The sequence below is a fragment of the Xenopus laevis genome, chromosome 5L (genome assembly GCF_017654675.1).
Source record: "Xenopus laevis strain J_2021 chromosome 5L, Xenopus_laevis_v10.1, whole genome shotgun sequence".
In the NCBI taxonomy this organism is placed as follows: domain Eukaryota; kingdom Metazoa; phylum Chordata; class Amphibia; order Anura; family Pipidae; genus Xenopus; species Xenopus laevis.
Genome location: NC_054379.1, coordinates 125,435,787 through 125,462,316, shown reverse-complemented (window position 1 = coordinate 125,462,316; position 26,530 = coordinate 125,435,787).

Sequence of the window (26,530 nt, the reverse complement as noted above, 5' to 3'; positions counted from 1 at the left end):
GAGTGGGCTGTCCCTGGATCATATAACATTCCTTTTTGAATATATTAAAAAATAAGGCTTCTTCTAGGAATGCACCTTGAGGACCACAATGACCAGACAGGTTACTTATACATCGGCCTCCTTTACTTGCTTTTGACATATCTGCTTTATAATTGATGTAGAAAGCTTATATTTGCTACCTATCCGTAGCAAATTCACATTAAAAAATTATGTAAAAATTGAAATCATACAAATCCAGCTTTAAAACGAAAGCAGACTATTTACCTAAAGTACCTCTAAACTGGGTTAAGGGGACTGCCTGACTATATGGCAGTTCATTGACAATTAGTTAGCATGAATAACAATGGAAACACAAGAGCAATTCGTTAAATATTAAGGAGTTGGTGCATTATGGATATAATGGAACAGAACAGCTGGAGAAGGAAGTGTAACCAATAATTGAAGACCTATGGCCTAACAAGCATTCAGATTGCTGCTGCTATTAGCACTAGATCACTGTAGGTTGTGTTATGGGACCTGCTATACAGAATGCTCAGGAATGGGCGTTTTCCGGATTATTGATCTTTCCTTAATTTGGATCTTCATACCTTAATCATGTAAACATTAAATAAACCCAATAGGCTGTTTTTTTCTTCCAATTATATATTCACGAAATTCACAAATTTTTCGGCGAAGTGAAACGCCCCAAATTCACCCATCACTAAACAAGACCTCTTGTAAAATGTTTTCAACCTTTTAAATTGTATTTCTTAAAGCAACAGTACTTGGGGAAAAAATCTGACATCACAATGCGACTAAAAGCTTGCTGTCCTGCATTTAGCTTACTGTGGCAGGAGGTGGAGCTTCTATAGCCAAGATGATGAAACTGTCAGCTAACAGGGTGGGTTTTTTTTCTAAAAATTGACAGCCACAACAACATAGAACAGAGTTTCCGAGCTGCTTCAAAAACACATAATAATGAAAAATATAACTTTAAGAGGTACATTTATCAAGGGTTGAATTTCGAATTCATGTGAGTTTTTTAAAACTCTCATTAATTCAAAATTCGATTTTTAATACTCTGACTAAAATTTGAATACGATTTGAATTCGGTCAAACTCAATTCGAGCTTTTTTAATGTCAATATTAGAAAAATGGTCACAAATAGAAAGTACTTGCAAAATATTTTTATTTCTGGTGAGCTTTCTGAAATAAACTGTACTGAAAAAAGTTTTGGAGCGTGAACAACCCCTTTAATTATACCCCCCCACCCTAGAGAGTAAGCAAGTAGATTTCATAGGCATAATTTGTTAATTACTGTTTACCAACTCCTTTATCCCCATCATCTAATGGGTCAGAGAAGTTCATAGCATTCCATCAGCAAAGAAGGCATTCCAATTTCCATTTTGATAAATACAGAGCAGGACATTGCTTTAATGAACTGATTTGTTTTTTTTGGAAACAAATAATAAATAAAAATAATAATAAAAAACTTTGTTGCTGCTTTGCATTAGTAATATTGTTTCAGCTGTCTGTTGTGTGCACTTGGTTGTTGTAGGGCACTTCTGTTGCAGAAGCACGAAACAAAAAGAACATTAGTTGAGAATGTATAAATAAATGAAAAAGAGAACACAAAAATTGGAATTTAAACTTACAATTTTAGAATTAATTATAGAGAAAGTTATGTTTTGCATTAGCTATCATCAGCTATTAACATTATTAATCTTTGATATGCCAAAGTACACAGAAATAAATAGCGACAAATTGAAATGAATGAAAATTCTTATTAACAAATGCATCGCAACCTGCCAAGTGTAAAATTTGGATGTAAATTGCCATGTCCCCACACAATGCAGTGTTTTTATGGGATCCCAGTCCAAGTGGCTTCTGTAATGACCTTTAGTATTAGATTTACACTTGGCATCAGGGTTGGGCTGGGCAGGCAAGACAACAGGAAAAAAAACCTGGTAAGCCCCTGCCCTCAATGACCCAGCCAACCCAGTCCCACTTCCCATGGACGTTGTGGATGCTCAACTGCCCATTATAAGACTTTGTAAGTTGACTATAACAGGTTCCCACAGAGTAAATGTTAGGACAGCAAAAGTCTCTTAAAAGAGAAATAAACCCCCCCTTTAGCCAAAAGTCCCCATTGGCCCCCTCCTTGCCTCCCCCCTGCACAGTCTTACCCCTGAATTGTGTCCCCTCTAGAAATACTGACCGCTGTGCAGCTGGGCTCCTGGACCCTATCTCCGGCACTTTGGGGGGACCGGCAAAGGGGGGCCAGCGTGGGACTTTTGGCTAAAGGGGGTTTAGTTCTCCTTTAAAGCAAAATTGGCTTGTATTTGATCCGGCAGGAAACAGGTAAAAATAAAGGCAGCTTTCTTCCAAAAATAGTTTGAACAACAAAAATGGCTTTTCAGCAGCAATATGAGTTCAGCAGCAATATGAGTTCAACAACAACTTAAAGGCAGCATGATTACAGAACTCTACATTGGTGACTGTGTGTACACAGGCAAATAGGTTCCTTTGCGTCAGGATCTCAGATCTCTCTCCATCAGAGCTTCTTGAGAGACTGACCAGCCTGGGTTTTAAGGACCACTGATCACAGTCAGCTGGTCAGCTTGTAGCACCTCTCTCTGCTACATTGACCTTACTGTCATAAATAAGCCCTCAATTGATTAATCTGCCTAGTTAAATATTGAAAATTAAGAATTCAAACTGTAGCAATAAAGTTTTGCTTCAGTCACATATTATTAGAAATTCTTATAATTCAGCCAAAAGGATTAAAGGAATGTCAGTTGTGGATTATAATGAATGCTAAAGCACAACACATCACAACTGGCTGGAAGTAAAAAAAGGGATTTCAGTATTATTCCTTAGACAAGAACTATAGAAGCATGACAGCTTTTAGTCTACTTTATAGCTGAAATGAATTTTAAAAACATTTATCTACAAAGACAAAAAAACTTACAGTTTCTAACATGTCCACAAAAGTGAAAGGTATTCACTTTCATTTGTATTGGGAATTAACAATTCCAGGAATTAAGATTTGAAACAAGATTCTGTCATTGTAAACCATTCAAACAAAATTTATCAGAGTTATCAAATTTAATTTCAATTACTGACAACATAGACTCAATATTTAGTATCACACTTTTTGGAAAGAATACTGAAATCAATTGCTTTCTATAGCCATAGATGAGATTTCTACATGACAGTTTCTACTGACAGTTTGGACCACTCTTCTTATGCTCCATTTCTTTCATATTTGAAGGATGCCTTCTCCCAACTGTAGTCTGTTTCAGGTCTCTCTATAAATATTCAATGGAAATCAGATTTGGACTCATTGCTGGCCACTTTAGAACAGTCCAGCATTTGGACTGGGCATTCTTTGATAGTAGAGGCTTCTTCCTGGGTCTCCTACATAGAGTTGTCGATAGGTGGTGTTGAAACTGTTGTACTTGTGTCTGAAGACAGACTGGCTTGAATCTGTCTGGCAGTTGATCAAAGTTATTTCACCACAATTTGAACAATCATTGTATGCAATCTCTGATTTTCAGTAAATATTTGGATACAGTGTCATGAGCCTCACACTTTGGTGGGCACAGGGTATAGACTTGTAGCAAGTCCATGCTTTTTCACAAAGTTTTGCATCTCCTTCTCAGACACTGTTTTACTTTCTTTTCCCCATGATCAGTGTGGTGTGCACACACCAAACCAGTTGAATGTGTGCTTCTTATATTGAATTACCTTGAAACTACTTCCAAACTAAAGGAGATTAATAGCTCAGTAATTTTGTCCAGATTTATTAATTACCTAACATTTCCAAGTATTTATTTTGTTTCCACTGTCTTTTGGCTTCCAATGATCTATAACTTCTTTAAACTGGTGGGTCCTTAAGGAGAATTTGGAGGCAATGGGTGGGTCTAATGGATCATGGCAGGGAATTCCAGAGAAATCTTGTCACTGGGAATAAAGTGAGGAGAAGAGAGGTAAGGTCAGAAACACCATGTAAATAGTGTGTAAGAGTGTATTTTGTGATCAATGCTGATATGTAGGGATTGTGTTTAATTCTTAATGACACTGATGTGAAGTGTTCAAGAATTCAAGAGAAAATAGCCAGTAAGGATTTTCATATGGGAGCAGAGGATATGGATTGGTGACATAAGTGAATGAGTATTGTAGAAATAATAATAGATTGGAAAAATGTGAGGCAAAGGTAAGGAGGAATTCAGAAAATGTTTCACACATAAAAGCATAAAGGGATACTGTCTTGGGGAAAAAAAATCCAAAATGCATCAGTTAATAGTGCTGATCCAGCAGAATTCTGCACTGAAATCCATTTCTCAAAAGAGCAAACATATTTTTTTATATTCAATTTTGAAATCTGACATGGGGCTAGACATATTGTCAATTTCCCAGCTGCCCCAAGTCATGTGACTTGTGCTCTAAAAAATTTCAATCACTCTTTACTGCTGTACTGCAAATTGGAGTGATATCAACCCCCCTTCCCCCCCCAGCAGCCAAACAAAAGAACAATAGGAAGGTAACCAGATAACAGCTCCCTAACACAAGATAACAGCTGCCTGGTAGATCTAAGAACAACACTCAATAGTAAAAACCCATGTCTCACTGAGACACATTCAGTTACATTGAGAAGGAAAAACAGCAGCCTGCCAGAAAGCATTTCTCTCCTAAAGTGCAGTCACAAGTCACATAACTAGGGGCAGCTGGGAAATTGACAAAATGTCTAGCCCCATATCAGATTTCAAAATTGAATATAAAAAATCTGTTTGCTCTTTAAAAAAATGGATTTCAGTGCAGAATTCTGCTGGAGCAGCACTATTAACTGATGCGTTTTGAAAAAAACATGTTTTCCGATGACAGGATCCCTTTAAGGATTTGCCAAGTGTTTAGATGTAGAGTGTAAAAGGGGATTGGAGTAAATAAAGAGCAGTGAGTATGTGTGCCCATGTGGCTAAATGTAAGTGAAATTAGAGGACTAGAGAAGATTATGACTATATACAATTAACAAGAACATTTTGAGTGATACTGTGACATTGAGGAGAATGTCACTATAGTCAATCAATAACTATAATATAATTATACAGAAGAATATATATCTGGAGTAGACATGGATGATTGACATCTGCATAAAGAGGGTACTGGAATCAAAATGCCAAAAGATCATGGGACCTTGTACAAAGCCTTGAGGAACATCAACGGAAAGTGGAAGTGAGAAGAAGATAGCCAGAAAGCCGCATTGCAAATGTCAAAAGTTATCTAGGAGGAGTGGATGGTCTACTTGTGGACTGTGGAAGTAAAGAGAAATTTCTTTTAGGAGGAGCGCTTACAGGTGAAAAAGTATCAAATATTGGGTTTTTAGAGGAGAACAAAGAAGTTCAGTGAACTGGCATTCAGATGATTGTTAAAGGGGTTATAACATTAAGACAATCTGCATTGCTAGGCTCTCTAACAATTTTTTTTGGCAAGTGACTTGGTGACAAATGGCGCAAAATTCCACACCCTGCTGAAACTATACACTAGCCAAATTAAACATTAGAAACAATCTGCCCTGGGAACACATCTGTCACACCCTTTACCTTCTACTATCCTATAAATGTCTTACAAGCTATAAAAATTCAATCCATTAAAGTTATACATATTCATATAGCAAGCTGCAAACATTCTGAATCTTGCGAAGATATTGAAGATATTTTTGGCATCTTATCTGCTATTCTCCATACTTATATGTGATAACTAGCTGTCATCTGCCCTTGGGCAATAAAATCGATCATCTCATGTCATCACATTGAACTGACTGATGATGAGTGATTTTGTAGCTGTCTAGCAGATGGAGGGGAACATTCCTGTTCTAACAACAAGATTATCTGCTGTATCAAGTGTAATCAGGTCATAAACAGAGCATGACCGGTGATACACAATATCCAGCCTCCTGGGTTTATTTGCCATAAAAGGGATAACAGGAAATATGAGTCACGAGAAATGCCATTGCTTATGAAACGTCTTTCTTTATTAAAACCAATTCATTATTAGACACCTTCTTCTAGGTGATAGTGCGTTGTGCCAAAATTAACACACTGTACCAAGTTTCAAATTTACACTTCAAATGAAAATCCCCCCTCCCCTGAAACTGTGCCACTTGCTGTGCGTGAAATTGCACTTAAACTGTTATACCTTTATACAATGCCTGCACAATGTCTTATTCAAGGTCTCTATGCAAAAAATATTTGTTGTTAAACCACTGTAGCATCAATATTAAGCTTAGAACATAAGGGATGCTACATTACTAACAATCATTTCATACATGGCGTTATTTATCATGTTTATCATGTTTAAAGTAATGATGGCCTTTCCAGTTTGTTTTTTTCAACAAGAAAATGTAGGTATGGATTTAAAAGCCTGACTAGCTTGCCATGTGCAGATCCAGGACTGGAGTACTGTGTAAATAATAGGACTGCTAGTAGACAAGCACAAAATTCTTATCAACGCAATTTATTATGTGCAGGCCAAGGTGCAAAGAATTGGTACACCCTGCCCTGTATGAAGAAAAATTGTTGCATGATTCTGTGCTCCAAAACAGAGCTCTGCATTCTTACAATGAATACAATGCAGCCAGAGTTAGGCACTTCTGTATTCATGAGTGATGGATAGGGGAGTAATGCAGTTAAGGTTTGAGATGGGGCATGCATTTATTAGCCCTTTTGCATTCAGGGTACATGTAAATGACCCCACTGTGTTTTTACCCAAAATGTAATATTATTTGTTATATAATATTAATTTCCACTGTAAATATGCAACACTTGTCACCAGAAACAGGTGCAGAAGATTTGCACCAGCTAGAAAAGTGCATGCATTTACACCTGCTTCCTAATACAGGGCAAATGGGCTGGATATGGCTGTGTATTTAAACTTCCTTCAGTTGTATGTGATTCAACTGTTGCTACCTTGATAGCCTGTAAGTGAATGTACAAAGGAAGCCACTTATTTACTACAAGCTCAAAGCAGGTGTTAAAGGAATAATATCACTTTTAAGCTGCAGACAGTGATATTTTGAGACAATTTGCAGTGGTCTTCATTTGTTTGATGTGGGAGTCTTTGTTCAGAAGCTCTTCAGTTTGGAATGTCAGTAGCAATCCGGTTGCTAGGATCAAATTTACCCTTGCAACCGGAATATGAATAGTAGGGAGCCTGTGTAGAAAGAGACGTAATAAAAAGGAGCAACCACAATAGAACTGTAGCCTTGCATGGCAATTGTTTGGCTGCTGTGGTCTGTGACCCCCATTTGAGATCTGGAAGAGACAGAAGAAGATGAAGACAATTTAGAAACTAAAATAAAAGAAATAAATCAGTTGAAAAGTTGCTAAAAATAGACCATTCCATAAGTATTTTAGAATGCGTGGTTTTAGGAACTGAATGCTTGAGCCTGGGGACTCAAGCATTAATACATCACCCCCTTAGTGTGGTGAACTACCCCTTTAAGTACATGGTTTTCTTGTCCCTGAGTACCAAAAGGGGCAACTAGCAAACTCTTGCAGGAAAGTAGCACAGCACAAACGCTTTCATGTTTGGTATTTGTATCAACAGTGAATTGTTCTCAAAGCTTGCCAGTCTCCCTTATTCAACTTCATCTCAAATACTCAAATGCATCTAGTTCTCATACATTTCCCTCAATTCTATTCATATGATAAAGACTTCTAAAGGATAGAAATACCACATAATCCAGCGGTTTTGAAAGGTCAGCATTTTCTGCCTTCAACTTCCAAACTCTCATTAAGTCATCTCTCATGGCTTAGTATGGTGTGCCTCCCTTACTAGTTAAGAAAAGATTGGGGCCCCAAAGAATATTTTTTTAAAAAAACATTGGTGGCAGGGGCCTGTAGAATATTAAAATGAAAAACAAAAATACACAAATTGGCATTCAGTAGAACTCATGGCTTTTCATGACTTCAACTTCACCTCCTTTCATGACTTTGGGTCTTAAGGGCTGCAATTTCAGCTATTTTTGTGGCTTTGGGTCTTTTAGCCGCTTCGGGAGTTCGGCTTTGGCTGTTTTCGTTACTTCGGGTCTCTTCGCCACTTTGGGGCTTTGGCTGTTCAGCACTACCGCTGTTCGGTACTTTGAAAATGGCCGCACGGCTTCGGCACTATCAATGGGGGCCCAGCTCTTTCAAAAGAGCAGCACTGGTGGGCCCTTCAGGTCCGGGACACTTATAGTAGATTCATTAGTAGATAAATAGATTTTAATACAGTCTGCATAAAGGTGAAACAAAGTGTGTAGTGATGGGCGAATTTGCGGCGTTTCGCTTCGCCGGAAAATTCGATAATTTCGCGTGAAATCTGCCCATTTCGGCCGAATTTTCGTGGGCATTTCGCGCCTGGCGAATAAATTCGCCCATCACTAAAAGTGTGTACATGAGGTACAGTTGAGAACTACATTTTGGACGTTACTAAGGAATTAAAGTGGTATGTCCATGTTGTGGAATGCTTAAAATGAAGTTTGAATTATAGGATGCTAAAAAGCTGGCCATTAAACAATGTTCTACTGTTGGGAAATTGGTCAGATTTTGGCCTAATTGTTAACTATTTTTCAATGCTGCAATTTTTGCAGTCAATTAGGTGTCTTGCCCAATCTGTCGTCAGAAAACCAACGAGCAATTGTCTTGCGTTGGCAAATGTGGGAGGTAATCACCCTACACCCTAAGACTGTTCTATTATATTTTCTGAAGGAGATGCCAACAAACCTTGAAACCTCATTTCTCTGGAGATTAATGAGGTTCCTCAGTAATTTTCCCAAATTAATTTTATTAGTCGATTTCATCAGGGATGTATGGTCATTTGTATCTGTCACAACAGCAGCAATAACATTGCCTATATTGCTCTGACGGTACTGACCCAGTTCCATTGTTGTATTTACTTTTCTAATGCTTAGAATTATGTAGAAAAACTTACATTCACTCCTGCCTGTGAGATCCAGGAACTGAAGAAGTTAAGACATCTCTTTGTAAACACAGATCAATAGAATGCTTTTCTTGCTTTTTCGCTTTCTCATGGACCTGAAATTGAAGTACCAATTAGGAAATGATAGATTGGGGCAGGCGTCAGTATTTGCCTTGAATGTCGCCAGAGGAAAATTGATTAGAAATATGACCTTCAGACTTATCGTGAGCTACCCCTATAATAACTGTGCATATTTATACATGTAAGGCACATTATCATTGCAATTACACATACTTTCACTGAAAGGGTTACAGCCAAGCTTATTAGACAAGTATTATTATTCATTAGGAAAGCCTTGTAACAATTAAACCTGGATTGTATTATTACTATTACATTTAGATAGGAAAGTGCTAAGAATTAAGTTTAATAAAGGAAATATACTGTATTTATATATACATTTGCTTTAAAGGTATTCCTGCTCAGCAATTAGAGGGCAGATTTATCAAGGGTCGAATTTCGAAGTAATGGGAGTTTTTTTGAACTCCTATAACTTGGAAATTCGAGTAAAAAAAGACCAACCAAAATATATTTTTTAAAAAATCGTTTTTTTTTTGGGTGAAAAGGCTGTATTCGATCGTTCGAATCGAAGTAAGTTCGAATTCGAATCAAAGTATTTTCAAAAAAAAAAAAACTTAGATTTTTCAAAGTCCACCAATTGACTCCAAATAGGTTCTAGGAGGTGCCCCATAGGCTAAAACAGCAATTCAGCAGGTTTTAGATGGCGAATGGTTGAAGATGAATTTTTAAAGAGACAGTACATTATATATTTTGATATTTTAATTTTTGAATTTTTTTCAAATTCGAATCTAATTTGGACTATTCCCTAGTCAAAGTACACAAAAAATAGCTCAAATTCAAATTTTTTTACTTCGCCCGATAAATCTGCCCGTTGGTCTCACATCAAGTTTGCAAAAATCCAAGAACTCTTAAGGGATTTCTTTCTTACATTCATTAATATGCCACCTGTCACCATTTTGGTTTCCTCACTCCCCCATTTTCAAAACTGTTTTATTCCTAAAAGAAAACATATATTTATAGATATTAAAGAACAATTGTATTGTGTTCTGTCCTAGGGGGCTTGAAGAGAGGATCAAACGACGTTTAGAAAAGTAAAAAAATTACTGTGAAACCCCCTCTTTTTCATACCCTGTTGTTGAACCCAGTAAGATCTGTTTGTGCAGTTACAATATAATCTGCCATAACAAGTATTGAAGTCCATCAGGTTGTGGAAAACACACATAAATCACACACAACACTTAATTAATAAAATGTAAGGTGATTTTGGTTATTCACTTGAACTTCTTTCTTCAGAAGTGTAAAAACAAACACTACCCTAGGCAGAGATGTATCAAGCAGCACAGGAACAAAATCAGCTACAGGGCTACGGGTCCTACAGGAAGCAATTTTGTCAATGACTAAAATATTCAAGGGTCATTCAGAACCCCAGGCAGAAGCTGTGATGGAGCAGAAGACAAAATCATCACAGAAACAGGCACAAGCAGAATAAATATGGTGATACATTTATTGACTAGCTCTTCAAAGTATCTGCTTTGGCAACCCACATGTTTATCCATATGATGCATCACCCTGGGTCCAAGTTTTTTTTATTAATTACCTACAGTTTGTGATACACTACTAAGCATTCATCTGGTGGAGGGGCAGCAATGTGAAAAGTGAGTGGGATTTCAGTGCTAATTCTGTAATTAATACCAGGGAAATTGTATAAAATGTGATTTTCCTTTCCTAACAGCAATCATTCTTTCTTTTGACCAGATAACAGTCAGAAAACTGAACAGCATGTGCTGCTGTTGGTACCAAATTAATTATATGAGTAGTTTCTAATTTTCTTAATATCTTGGAAAAATAATATTAATTGCAAAAGTACACAGAATAGCATTCTAAGCAATTTTACATTCATTTGTTGTAAATATTTATATTTCCTTTAACCTCCTTTCATGAGATTCCAGGGCAGGCAGAAGACTACCCTTGCCAAAACAATATAAAATACATAAATAAATCAGGTTTAAAGCTTTGGTTAATAGAATTGGGTATGTGTGTCATTAGCATGTAATCTTGAGTTAATACTATTCAATAAGCGCAGCATTTTTATATTCAAAATTAAAGAAAAACACAACGTTATTGTTCATAGATAAAGTACTTGGAAGCAATGTTCCCTCTAATTCCTTCTCGGTTATGTGAGCAAAAAAATGATTTTGTGTGCACATTTTAAACTTGTGTGGGAGATTTTTATAAACTGTGTGCTCAGGTCAAAATTAATACAAAATGTTTCACACACAATTCTTTATGCACATCACAATTTGTTGTGGGCGCTTTGTTTGTGTTGAAAAGAGCACAGCTTAGAGGGAACATTGCTTGGAAGCAACATTTCAATATGCATTCATAACAAGAGTTTTTATTATAAGTTATTTATTGTTTCAAGAGTAAGAACTAATGGGTGAATTTTTGTGAGCATCAGCTTCGCACCCATCGCACTGCTTCGCCAGGTGCAAATACAATATGAATAGGTCAATTCGCTGAAATGCAAAGTTTCGTCCCCGGCATCAAATGCTGTCGACTTTTTGCTAGCCTTACTTTCAAAGCAAAGATGAACTAGCATTCATTTGTGCCTAGCGAAACTTCACTAGTGATCTTGCGCTAAGGTCAATTTGCATAGGGCGAGAAAGTTAAAGTTGTATAGACTTTATTGTAAATGTTGCTGCAAATGGTTTAAGTTACCGGTTTATATTACACATGTCCAGAGAACCTTAATAAAGACAAGAGAGTTAATATAATGCCCTACACATGAGCCCACTGTAAAATGAATGTTCCATATGTTAGGAAATGTCTGTAATGCCCGTTCACCAGAGCAAAAAGTCGCCTGGCGATAGAGTGCGAATGACCGCTACGAATATATTTTGCCAATCTTGAAATGCAGAATTTGCGCTCTCCATATTTTTGGAAAATGTCACTTATCAGTTTTTATTTGCCTGAAGGACTTCTAGGGTTGGTTAAAGTACCTATGTGGTCTTTTGTATGTTGGTTAAACTAAAACTACTACTAAAGATAGCTTTGCAAGTCACATACTCTCTTCTCTATGTAATCCTCAAAACGAATAACTACAAACTTGTTCACAACTTACATTACATTTTGTTCTACTTCTCAAGCTATTAGCAGTTTTAAAATGCCAATGGCACCACCTTTTGTTCACTTCACAGCTGACTGGTCATAAAATAAATGGCTTGTGATGTCTTGCTCTGCTGAGAAGAGTCATTTGATATTTCTCAGGTCAGTTCTAAGCAGAGGAACTACGTTTCTTTTACAAGGCAAAATGTTTGTTGAATGCCTGTAATTATTTTGTTATATTGTGGAATTTAGTGCACCCTCATGATTATTATTATTAATGGTGTGCAGACACATATATATTTAAACAAATAACATATTTATTATTTTGTTGAAGGGAGGAAAAAAAATTAAATTTCACATTGTCCCCAAAGACATGTATACAATATTTAATACTTAACGCTGCCAATTACTGTTTAGTCTATTTGGGTATGTGTCCTGCCAAGATATTAAATTATTATGTCTGGGAAGTTCAGCTATTAGAGGCATTGGCTCATGCGGGATGTTTTAAATATACACACCTAATTAAAATAACAGGGTTTGTTTTGCAGCACAATAATGACTGAGTATCAGTTCACTGAAAAGAATATTACATTTTATTGGTAAAATATTCATCTGTTTGCTTAGGAGATCATATAATAGCATAATAACATTCCTCTTTTAATAAATAAAAGCACACTGAATTTCCATATAACTCTATTGCTACTACAACCAATGGAGTTCTGTAGGAAAACTCATACACACTATTACACATTAGTGTACTAACATAAAAAAAGCATGGTAAAAGCTATGAGTAGCAATTGAGTGCTTATAAAGCAAAACCAAAATCAGATGTTGTGCTTCTCTCCCAATAAGCTGTGGCATGCGTTTGAAAGATTTCAATTATGGGTTAACAAACCTACTTCCTTAGGGCATAAATATTAGACACACTTACAGATAAACTATACAAATGCTCAACATCCTTGGATCTCTCTTAGTCATCACTAAAAGTCCATTGGCGTCCATTCTATACAAATAATAATGACTGACCATGACTAACCATTCCTACAAGTATAGATTTACTGACTTGTTGAAAGGGAGTACGCAGATGCCTATAGACAAATACAAGAGGTCCTCTGCACTCAGCCCATTATCAATATATTAAGGACATTGAGACATTTTGTGCCTTAGGCTAATAAAAATGCCCTCCCCTTTAAACAAAACAGGGATTGTTTGTCCATATATTGCAATATATTTAAGATGGTCAACTACGTCAAAGTCATACCTGGTCTGGCCAGTCCTACGCTCAATTTTCATCTGATCTATTATTGCTTCATTAAACATTTTACACAGGGACTAAGTTTTGCCTGCTGGCCATAGACGCAAAGATTTGCTGGTGAAGTAGCGCTAGCGTTACTGCGGCACGTGAAGTGAAGTTACTCTAGCGTTGCCTGATTTGCATACGGCGGGAAGTTAAAGTTGAATGGACGTATATGTTGCAGCAAATACATTACACTACACAAGCCCAGGGAAGCTTAATAAAATAAAATAGAGTTGTTATATTGCCCTACACATGAGCCCACTGTATAGTTTAGGTGCCATATGTTAGGAAATGTAGGGGGGGAAGCCGGGTTCCCCAGAAAAAATGTACGATCTTCTGCAGACCATCAACCTGAAAAATTAAAAGTCGCCAGCGTTTTTTGGGACTTTTTTTAACTATTTTTTGAGGAAGTCCTATCTACTCTATTGCACTTCTGAGATGGCAAAAGCAAGTCTGGCGCAAGATGTAAAATCAGTAAAATCCGCAGCTTGGTGAATTTGCGTAGTTACGTCCATTCTCCAGAGCACAACTTTGCCAGGCGTAAGGGAGCGAATTACAGCTAGAGTTTATCTCCTTCGCTATCGAAGTTACACCTGCGCCCATTAGTAAATCGGCAAAGTAACGAAATGACGTCACACTAGCGAATTTTCGCTAACATTAGTCACTTTGCCCTTTAGTAAATCTGCCCCATAGTCTCATCTGTTTGTTTACTACTTTATTTGATTTAAATGGTTAGTGGCAGGTCGGGAGATTGCACGGCAGGATCGTCTGATATTGAAGGTATATTTGCACGTCTATGGTCAGCTTAACTTGCTGCTTTTAAGGTTAAAATTCCCAAACATAGTTGCTCTTTTATTGCCCATCACTGGGATCACCTGACTATAGCTGGGAAGGGTGGGAGCTACAACATGGCTACTGCTCCTGTATAAACTATAACAAACAAGGGGAAATTGAGCTCACCATTAATTTTTAAACCATTTAGCGGGGGTGCAATGAGGCTTGTTTAAAGGGAAAGCATTTTTAGTAGCTTAAAGGAGAACTAAACCCTAAAAATGAATATGGCTAAAAATGTCATATTTTACATACTGAACTTATTGCACCAGCTTAAAGTTTCAGCTTCTCAATAACAGCAATGATCCAGTACTTAAAACTTGTCATAGGGGGTCACCACCTTTGAAAGTGTCTGCAACACTCACATTATCACATTCGGCACCCTATATCAAGAACCCAAGCTAAGCTCCCTGGTCTCGGCTCTCACTTCTGCCTTTAACCGCCGCCTTTCACCTCGGGAGGAGCCCTCGGCTAATTGGATGCCACTAGGAGCAAAGCTAAAGGGGCACGATCGTCTCACCAGGATACTGGAAGGAAGAACACCACCAGGAACAGGCAGGCCGGGCCAGCACAAGCAGTTAGAATAGTGAGACAGGCCAGAATCAGGATTAGAGATCGTAGAATAGTCGGAGGACAGGCAAAGGTTCAGGATTGGAGAGTTCAGAGTAGTAAGCAGGCAGGCAAGGGTCAAACACAGTAGAATCAGTCAGAAATCGCTCAGGATAACACACAGGAACTTGCTAATAGAACCTAACAGTGGGAAAAGACTTGAAGCCCTAATGAGCCTTTATACTATTTGAATTTCGCGCCAATGAGCACTGGCATTATCATTTCTTCATTAAGAAATGAACGGGTGCAGCGTGCGTGCCCTAAGGAGATCCGGAACCAGGAATGGAACAGCGCAGCTGCGGGCGTCCACACCAGGGAAGCAGCGTTGGACCCCACTGCTGCCCACTAGACCACCAGGTAACTTCATTACACACATGCTCAGTGGGCTCTGAGCAGCTGTTGAGAAGCTAAGCAACTTATCAAGTCGAAAATGAGGTTGGTCTGTAATATAAACTGATGCTACGGGATGATTATTAAATCCTGATGCTAGTTGCACTGGTTTCTGTTCTGCCATATAGTAATTATCTGTATTAATTACTAATGAGCCTTATATTGTGACATTTATATTCTATTTGTGCTGTATATTGTGAGTGGGCCCCTAAGCTCAGTAAGTGACAGCAGCACAGAGCATGTGCAGTGAATCAACAGAAAAGAAAGGACTGTGGTTGCCTTGGGCTGGTGCAGAAGCCCAAAACATAATGTACAACATTTCTAGCTACTTCTTTAGTTAAGCTTTAGTTTTTCTTTAAGGCACAACATTTCTCAATGTCCTAAATAATGGGTTGAGTGCAGAGGACTCTTGTATTTGTCTATATGAATTTTGTGGTCACAGCCTCATTGCACCCCCGCTTAATTGTTTAAATATTAGTGAACGCAACTATCCCTTGTTTGTTATAGTACAAAGATGGCTCAATGCATTATATTGATTTACATATTATGAACACTAAGGCGTACCAAAATGGCTGGCACAAGAAGGAATAGGGCTCACCCATCAACACTGGTCTGGCATTAAACCATGGCAACCAATTGCTTTCATTATTCTACCTGCAAACACAGGAATTGAAACAAACTTATACAGCAATGAAATGAGAAATGCAATTCAGACCACACAGTATAATTCAATATAATATATTAATCCAATACATTATGAGATGAACTCTTTGTTATGACTACAAAAAAAATGATAAGAAGCATGTGGTCTCCCATAACTTCCAACAGAATTTCCAGTAAAGGTCTCCATGCACTATTGTGAAAATTTGAGATATGTTTAGCAACATCTGCAGTATTTTGTGAAGGCTTCAAGGACTTCCGGAGGGAATAAGAGTTTGGAAGAAAGTAATGGGGACAAGCTGGGGACTGGGTTCCTGAATTGTGCAAGGAAGGCAGTAGTAATGTTATAATGCAACAATAAATCCATTAGCTAGTTCAAACATACCAAACTGTAAAACACAAAAAACATTCTAGTATATGTATATACAGATATATGTGTGTTTGTTTGATGTCTCGGGTCTAGCTGTGCTCTGCACCTCAAGCCATTAGTGGTTTGCACAGAACTACTTTATGGCCTTCACTCAGCAATGCTCCCTAAATAGTGTGCCTTAATGAAGTGCAAGTTAGGGAACATACATGCAGTGGGAGGGGGATCCCTATGTTCCACCCATTGCCCACCCCATATGAATACAGCAGTCCATTTAAAAGCACAGAGATCAACAGCAATTCTTTTATTTTCAAAGCAGTACACAAAGTGCAAAAAACACTGTGCCCATTTTTTGCACTTTTCCCCATCACAGAATTACAATTTCCACTCATACCACTTACAATTGGTGCTGTACCTATAGCATTAAAATAAGCAGAAAATAACTCTGTTTCATATAAGTTTATCTTATCTCATATATAAACCTTACCATACTGTAGCACTTCCATTAAATTCCATCAAATGAATAATTTGGAATACATTTTTCCCATGTGCAATCGTGTCCCTTTCCCCAATCATATTGGCGTTTTAACAGCACACAATATTTTATTTATGAGTATAATAAAAGTATATATATTTATACCACCAAATATGCACCTCTTAACATGGGCATGAACAGAGAGAGAATCCCAATCAATCTGGCAAGAACATTGTTTTGCAGAATAACAGCTAAGAATATCCTGGAACATTAGCAGTGGGCTATAAAAATTGAAAGCCCCAGGTTTTACATAAGTATTTGAGAATATCTGTTATTATAATGGAAAAACGACATGCCAGAAGACTGGAGCCATGGTTAACACACATAAAAACTGGACCTCTGTTTTTTTTAGGTGTATAACATTTTGAGTTTGTTAGGGCTTTCATATACATTACAATTTGTACATTTTGCTGCAAAGGTATGACTATACGGACTGTAAGATTAATTACCCAGTGACATTTCTATGTATGTATATATGTATTTGCTGTGCATTGTCTTGTTATTCATTACATGTAGTTAATTTTTTTGGATGTTAGCATTGATGTATACTACTATTCGGTACACACTCAGTAGGTAGAATTAGATCGATTAACACTTGCCCGGTTGTTGATTAAAATGTAAATAGTCCGCATGGCAAATTCATAACACAATGCCCATGGGTATACATTCTAATAAATGCACCTAAAAAGGGCTAAAAAGGGCTGCACAGATGTCAGCACATATTGCCCAGTTGGAGGGCAATAATTGTTTTTTGCTCATAGAATAGTCAAACAAGAAAGGCAGTAGAAAGGCGATTAATTCAGCTTTCCTTGTTATTTAACAAAGATAGAATAAATCCATGTTAGTGACAGAACATTGCTCTTATGTTTTCAAATAGTTCAATATTTTATGTAGTCTTATAGCATGGTGATACACATAAAGGAAGCATGTAAGAGAATAAAATTATCTTTGGTCACTAGTTAGCTTTGGTCACTAGTACCATGGCCTTGAGGCAGAGCCACCTTCTTGGCTCTAAGAGCAGTTCTTTTTATTCTGTGCTGTGAAGAGATACTGATTCTTTATGTTCTTCCTATGGTAACTCCATTTTACTCCTGTACATTCTCCTGTCATACGTCTATAAAATTCTGTGACATTCATGGAGCTTGTGTCAAATAAACTTTGGCTTTTACCTCAAGTCGTCTCTGGTAAGTGAATTTCCACAACAACAGCAAAACAGTTAAGGCCTTTGAAACACGAGGGACCTGTTTCTGACTATTTGTAGTATGTTAAGATTATGTTTTATTGTTTTCAGTAGGGGAAATTACCTGAACTACAACTTACATCAGTATTACCCTTATGTAATTTTTTTTTACATTTTTAGCCCAGTCATTTTTGTTCTGCATTGATATTTAGATAGTAAAAACAAGAATTCACCCAATGGCAGGTATTAGGTGGAGAAGGCTCAAAAATACAGTGATAGAAAGCATAAAAACCATTGCATAGCAAACACAAATTATAACACAACTGAAAAATAGATTTTAAGAAGAATTAAAACCATCATGGTGCAGCAGAATGAAGTTGTCATGGTAAATATATTACAGAGAGCTGTGTTGGGGTTTGTGTTATGATGGTATCTTTATTGGCCTTATGTGAAAAGTCACAGCTGCTATCTTAAATCCAGATATCATAGTTCAACTCCTCTTTACCCAACTGTACTCCATTCATCTTCAATAGAATATACATTTCATAGCTCTGATTGTTTCTGTAGATACTTAGTAGATAATGCTGGAAGAGGGTCTGGGAGAGGAGGGTCAGTAACAATATGGTGAATCTTGGTCTAATGCATGAAGCTGACAGCATGAAGGGAGAGGGGGAATAGCATTGAGCCAATAATGTCACACCCACAGTTTACCAAGCTTATTCTACTAGTAGGAAGAAAAAGGAACATTATAAGTATTGAATGGTGCCATTTTTGGAAAACCTTACTTGTTCTTGAAAATGTTGAGATGCAATCCTGCATATATATTTCATGGGATTAATTTAAAAAATCATGTTTTTATAAAATATTAGCAAACCACCATCTTCTTAAATATCTGGCTGCAATCCAAAGCTTAAAGACACATAAGCATCTCACTATGTTTTCCAAACGTAAATGTGGGAAAACACAAAGCCCATTCTTCCAGATCAGCTTCTACTACCAGAGGCCCAGGAAAGAGCTGATAACAGGTGGATCACAGGTGGAACGCAACTTGATGTGAAGGGTCCTCACAAAATAAAAATAAAAACAGACACAGAATATTACTGAAAGGCTTAAGGAGCAGGATTCTAAAATGAGAAAAATAACTTTGTTTATGTGATCAATCTGAAATGTTCATCTGATTCTGAGAAGCAACAATTACCTAGACATGGCTGTTACGTCTATTGCTCTGCGTGGTGTGATGTCTTCTCTCTAGCCTTCGTGTTTGGCTGAAGTCAAATGCATTTCTTTATTGCGTCTTTTCTCTTTATAGCAAAATCTATGAAACGTTTGTAAAACAGAGCAGATTTTACTGTTAACAGGATCAAATAACCCTCATCGATTCTCTTCTGAATTCGTATAAACGGCAGCAGGTGGAAACAATTCATCCGTCGAAGATATAACCACAAAATGAAATTATTGATTTGAAAGGCTGGATTTAAGCCTTGATGGAAATTCACAATTACTGATTTGTGGCATGTTCACCCTTATTATTCTGCCTTGTACATCAGCACAAGCTCGGGGACCAAAATGCTATGTCACAAATATGCAAAAAACACATAGACGGCTTGGTTTTAACTAATTAAGATTGTTTTGAAATGAATCTCGGAAACGTTCTTTTCATCTTGTTAACCAAAGTCACACGCCTACTGCTTCCACCAACAGTATAATTAAATTAATTCCATGGAATTACAGTATGTCCATAGTTTCAAAGCAATTCGGGTTAATTCAGGAAGCAATAATGTGTTAAAACTATGATTTCGGGGAAGTCTCTGGCCCTCCAGTTGTACTTGACTAGATAATCCAAGTGTTCTTGGAAAGTCAACGGCTGGCTGTGAATACTGGATGCATTATTTTAAAATATCTTTAATTTGTTTTTTCTTTCACTGTAATCTTTATTTGCATGCATTAATAAAGATGTTTGTATAAGCATAGCAAAATGTCAAAGATGACATAATAATGTTGTATGCTTTATGGGGGGCTAAATTACTACCTGGTTAAAGTCTGTAAATTTTTCATCTAAATTAATACACCCTTTTTATCCCCTTTGGGTAATTTATAGTTTCTAAATTATTCACAAATATAAATCAAAGGGACATCAAAAGTACAAAAACGAACGGCTCGCTGCTGATAAATTAAAGCTTTATTTTACCAAATAATTCAGTGCCTAATGTCCATTACTACTGACGCGTTTCGTGCCCTTTGGCACTTCCTCAGAGTATAAAATATATTTTTTTCAAACATGAAACTTTATAGCTACACACAATTTTGACACAGCATTCTCTATCAGTGCTTAAAGGGATATACCCTCAAATCTTAAACACCATATAATTAAACACCATATAATTAAAACCATATAAAATCAATGATGAGCTATAGGTATGTTGTTGCAATATACAATTTAAGATTTATCTATTCCATATAAATTAAGGTTTCCAATAGTAAATCAATATTAATTCTCTCTCTGTCTCTATTGATTACCCACTCTACTCAATGTAGTGTTTAATTTCGCAGTCTTTATTAAGGCCACAAGGCATTTCTGTTTGTAACGTAAACATCCACCATGCTTCTGTCTTATTCAATAATTTCTCAAGATCACCTTTTCTCTTTCCTAGTTTCACATGCTCAATACCTTGAAAAGATATACAGCTGTCATTACCATTATGCTTGGCTAAAATATGTTCAGCAATTGAGGAGGATCTATCTTTTCTACCAATACATGTTATATGTTCCAAAATCCTATCTTTCATTCTCCGCATAGTCCTCCCTACATACTGACATCCACATATACACGTTGCTAAATATACAACATATGTTGTTTTACAATTTACAACTGGATGTATTACATTCCGTTTTATCATCAAAAAAATAATCCATAAACATTGGCACCTGATTAATTCAGATCCTCTACTAGATGTCGAAAAACCTAGGTTCACATTTAGGAAAAATAGATCGATTGCTAGTCATGTATCTCCTAGTATGTTACCAGATAAAACGGAATGTAATACATCCAGTTGGATGCGTTATTTGGGCACATATATATGTGGAGCAAGAATATGTAAAGCCTGTAGCTATATAAATATATCAAATACATTTAAGAGTACAGCTACTGGGAAAGAGTACGCCTGCAGAACTTATATAAATTGTAAAACAACATATGTTGTATATTTAGCAACGTGTATATGTGGATGTCAGTATGTAGGGAGGACTATGCGGAGAATGAAAGATAGGATTTTGGAACATATAGCATGTATTGGTAGAAAAGATAGATCCTCCTCAATTGCTGAACATATTTTAGCCAAGCATAATGGTAATGACAGCTGTATATCTTTTCAAGGTATTGAACATGTGAAACTAGGAAAGAGAAAAGGTGATCTTGAGAAATTATTGAATAAGAGAGAAGCATGGTGGATGTTTACGTTACAAACAGAAATGCCTTGTGGCCTTAATAAAGACTGTGAAATTAAACACTGCATTGAGTAGAGTGGGTAACCAATAGAGACAGAGAGAGAATTAATATTGATTTACTATTGGAAACCTTAATTTATATAGAATAGATAAATCTTAAATTGTATATTGCAACAACATACCTATAGCTCATCATTGATTTTATATGCTTTTAATTATACGGTGTTTAATGATATGGTGTTTAAGATTTGAGGGTATATCCCTTTAAGCACTGATAGAGAATGCTGTGTCAAAATTGTGTATAGCTATAAAGTTTCATGTTTGAAAAAAATATATTTTATACTCTGAGGAAGTGCCAAAGGGCACGAAACGCGTCAGTAGTAATGGACATTACGCACTGAATTATTTGGTAAAATAAAGCTTTAATTCATCAGCAGCGAGCCGTTCGTTTTTGTACTTTTGATGTTGTGAAGGAAGTTCTGCTGCCAGGGAACACATACGACGGCCATGTGACACTCCTGGACCAATCAGCACGGCACTGGTGAGAAAGTAGTTTATAAATCAAAGGGAGGCTTCAAAAAAACAGGTGAAAATCTTTACTCCAGTGTTTAAAGAGCAGCCAATTATCGATTAGCTCTGATTTGTCAACTGAGGTAAGACTAATGACATTTGTATTTGTGTTTGCCATTGCATGCTATACTGAAGTCACATTTACAGTTGTTATTTTTTTATTGTATCCACGGGGGATTTTACCACTGTGTAGTGCTATTGGTATGTACCATTCTGCAGACTACTTTCCCACTTTCAAGGCTGACAAGCAGGACCAGCTGCTCCATTCCATTTCAGAGTTATTTCTCTGTCTGAATATAAATACAGTCCTATTGAATTCCAACCAACCCTGCTTGTCCTTGATAACAATCCAGAACCCATGGGACAGTAAGGAGGACAAGTTAAAAGGAATAACATCATGCAATCATCTCAGAGACACAGCTAGAAGGACAAGACGGTTTAGTTTATTCAGAAGTAACATAAAAATTACAAGTCAACTGTTGTAATAATAAATAATCAGAACAACTTTTAATCTTTTAACAGTTTCTTTCCAGCCATGCAGAAGTTATCAGTGACATTCTCTGCAAATACAAATGACCTGGATGGAACTGAATGTCCTGAAGTTAAATATATTTGAACCCATTTCTGAAAGATGAACTAAATCATCTCTTTGAAGACCTGACAATGTCCTTCTAAATTCACGTGTCACATTTGTTCTAGTTCACATTTTTCAATGGCATTCATCCTTGGTTCAGTCTTGACAAAAAAAAAAGCCCTTCTCATTGTAGGGGTCCATAGGATGAATTCCCCCTATGGTTTCATAGCTGTGGCCAGCTAAGTGTTGGGCCTAAATTGGATATGGGAGGGGGGAGTGAGTCCATTTCCCTAGTGAAGCGTGCCCTGGCAGATTCCAGATTTGGCCAGAAAGTGTCACTGTTCTTTATAAAACAGAGCTGCCATGTGGTCAGTCCATTCCCTTTCCACCCCAGGAGGGGTTGGATGCAGCTGGAGCATGGAGAAGCCCCAAGGTGTAGCCCTTGGTGGACTCTGAGAATCGGGTGGGAGCTTGACAGAAAGATGTCGGGAGCTCATAGGGAGCAGATATGGAGCTGCCTGGTGATGGATCCCTAAGAAAGAGGGCTTTGGTGTTGGTATTCAGGCTGACTTGAAGAGTAAAGATTTCTGTGAGACACTGGATGCCTGTACCAGAAAAGCAAAAACATCTTGGGCACGATCTTATAAAGGTCATATTAGCATTATATTTCTGTTTATGAAACGTATAGATCGGTGAGGTGCATAAATCTTACTTTTAGTATGAGGACTCAAATCAATGTAAAATAGGGGAGAACATATATGAACATTTATCACCATAAATAATTTTCAAAAGCTTGAAGTAAAAAAATGTAGGGGTACAACTTAATGCGTAGGAACATACAATGGTACAGGTATTGGATTCAGAAACCCGTTATCCAGAAAGCTACACACTATGGGATAGCTGTCTCCCATAGACCCAATTTTATCCAAATAATCCAAATGTAAAAAAATACTTCCTGTTCTCTGTTATAATAAAACTGTATCTTGTAGTTGATCCAAACTAAGATATAATTAATTATTATTGGAAGCAAAACCAGCCTACTGGTTTTATTTAATGTTTACATGATTTTCTAGTAGACTTAATGGTATGGAGATACAAATTACAGAAATATCCCTTAACAGGAAAACCCCAGGTCCTAAGCTTTCTGGAAAACAGGTCTCATACCTGTAACAGCATTGTTTATTATAGTTGTTATTTATATGTTCAGTAGGTACTTGTGGGAAATGAAATTTTTCATTTATTCACATATCTTCATGCCAATTAGCCGACAGCTGGAAAAAAAACAACTTTTCCTTGAAGCCAGGGGGGCTTTATATAGTGGTTCACAGTCAAGGAAAGCCTGACAGGTTATAGTTGCAAACCCAATACAGTATTTAGAGGGGCTTTTTACAAATATCAGTGCCATATTCAGATGACACCATATGGTCCTTTGGAAAGGAAATTTGCAGGGCTGCATATTCATGGAGCTGCATATTTTCTAGAAATTCAATTTGATTTAAATTACAGAGCAACATTTAGAAGATCAGTAGCACAGAAAAAGCCTGCAGATATGAGAATTACAGAATGTTTTCACATCTCTCACGCTATAAGTGGAGCATAGTCAAAAAGGGGCCAGCCTTTCACAAACAGAGTGTTCTGCCAGTTTGCTTGTCTGTGTTGGGAGATTTATATGCATTAGTGTGCCTCATGTATGCCCTAACAAGTCAGTAATATCAAACTTTAGGATAAAACATATTTGCCTCTGGATACAATTGATCCTACTGTGTGTGAATGTCATAGGGATTTGGATAGTAAATTCCACTGGGTGCAGGGAGTGAAATGAATGATGTTTAATCTCTGATTTAGAGTAATGCATGAGCTGTTTTCATATATTAAATACAAAAAAATATATTATAATGATATAATTATATGGGCCTGTCCAAGAGGGCCCATAGTCACTGGGATAAAAGCCCCAGTTCAAAAGGGTACATAAATCCAAAACCAAATAAATCTATAATTATTATGTACATCTATATTAAGTTAAAAATATGTCTTTATTCCAAAAATCATTTTATAAAGAGAGGTATGCAGACCACATTGTATTCTGCCTTACATGTTTCATACCCTCTGGTTAGTGATGGGCGAATTTGTCCTGTTTCGCTTCACCTTGAATTTCGCGAATTTCCGGTGAGAAATTAGCGAAACATCGATTTTGTTAATTTTGACGTCGGCGCCCATTTTGACGCGGGCGAATTGTCAATGGGTGTCCGTCAATGGGTGTCCGTCGCTGGCATCTAAGTTGGCGTTGGTGATGGAAAAAAACTTACGTCTGCGTCAAAATCGTGAATTTTCACTGCAAATTTGACGTGAAATGGGTGAATTCAAGCCTGGCGAATAAATTCGCCCATCACTACATCTGGTACTTAATCATAGGCAGAGGGTATGAAAACCGATTATCCAGAAAGCCCCAAGCTACAGAAAGGCTGTCTGCTATAGACTCCATCTTGTCCAAATTTTTCAGTAATAATAATAAAACAGTACATTGTACTTGATCCCAACTAAGATATAATTAATCATTATTGGAGGCAAAACCAGCCTGTTGGGTTTATTTAATATTTACATGATTTTCTAGTAGGTCCCCAGCAGTCTGGATAATAGGTCGCATACCTGTACTTTTAGTGAACTAAGATTAATGCCACACATTAGAGCTCAATTACCAAGCGCAGGGCAGGTTGCAAAGTGTAAATCAGCATGTTTTATGCACTCTTGTACACTGGTCTGCACTTTGCTAAATAATTACTGGTCCCTGTGCGCCAAAGACCTGCCTCTGCCCTATGAATACAGTTCAACAGCAGCTGAGGAGTAGGCCCCCCCCCAACTCCCTACCCATCCCCTAACTTGAGTGTCTATCAGATGCCTAAGTTAGGGAGCAGATGCAATGGAGTCCTGCACTGATCACCTGGCAGTCAGGAAGGATAGGGCTGCCCATCAGTTGACACCACTGCACTCTGCACATAGCAAAGTGTAGCCAAACCCTAAAATAAGCACTTAGGGGTACACTTGCATCTGGGGCTATGATAAATTACCAATATTATGTTTCCATTCATGCCAATTCATTTCTCTGTCAGCCAAAATCTATAAGCACTTACAGGCAAAAAAAAAAAAATACAGAGCCGTAATTGTATTATGCACCTGACAAACAATGGGAAATCTATTCTGACAATCATATATACTTAAATCTTCAGATGTAAGAAAATGGGCTTGGTGGAACATTTTATGACAATGCCTTTTTTTGTGCAAAGTTCTAAGAATGTTTCCCATTTAGTGCGTATTTCCTCTTAAGAGTAATAAGTATTCTGTATAAATGCAAAATCTGTTTGTTAATTCATGCCACCTGTTTACTTATAGCGTACAAGCAACAAGTCCGCTACCAGAAGCAAATTGGGACATTTTTGCAGCCTTTGTTCATCAGCTAAATGCCCAGAGACAGCCAATGTGTGATTAAAGCCACAAACAACCCTGCAGAGAATAAAAATATTTATACACTCTGGAGATCTGGATGGCAAACACACACAGGGCACACTGGGATTTTGCAAATGGGAATAATCACAGTAATGACCTTGTGTGCTGCATAGCAATGTTCTGTAGACCACCCAGCTTTAATACACATTAACGGAACGCAGAAAACAATATTTGCTACATATTAAAGATGTGGATTGCATTCGCTATGTTCCATTTTTATCTTTATGAGTCATTCTTATGTTTGGCAATGCCCTAGCAAGCCTGAATGTGATAAACAGGAGAACAGATCCAGTACAATACTACACAATGAGCTGGTGCCAAAATGCTTGTATAATTAGTTTGGACTGCAGCTACTGAAATGTATCCAATACGGTGTCTGCTCATGAAACACAGGAAAGTTTGTCCTATGAACCCAACATGTAGTTCTAGGAAAATGCAATGGCCGGTTC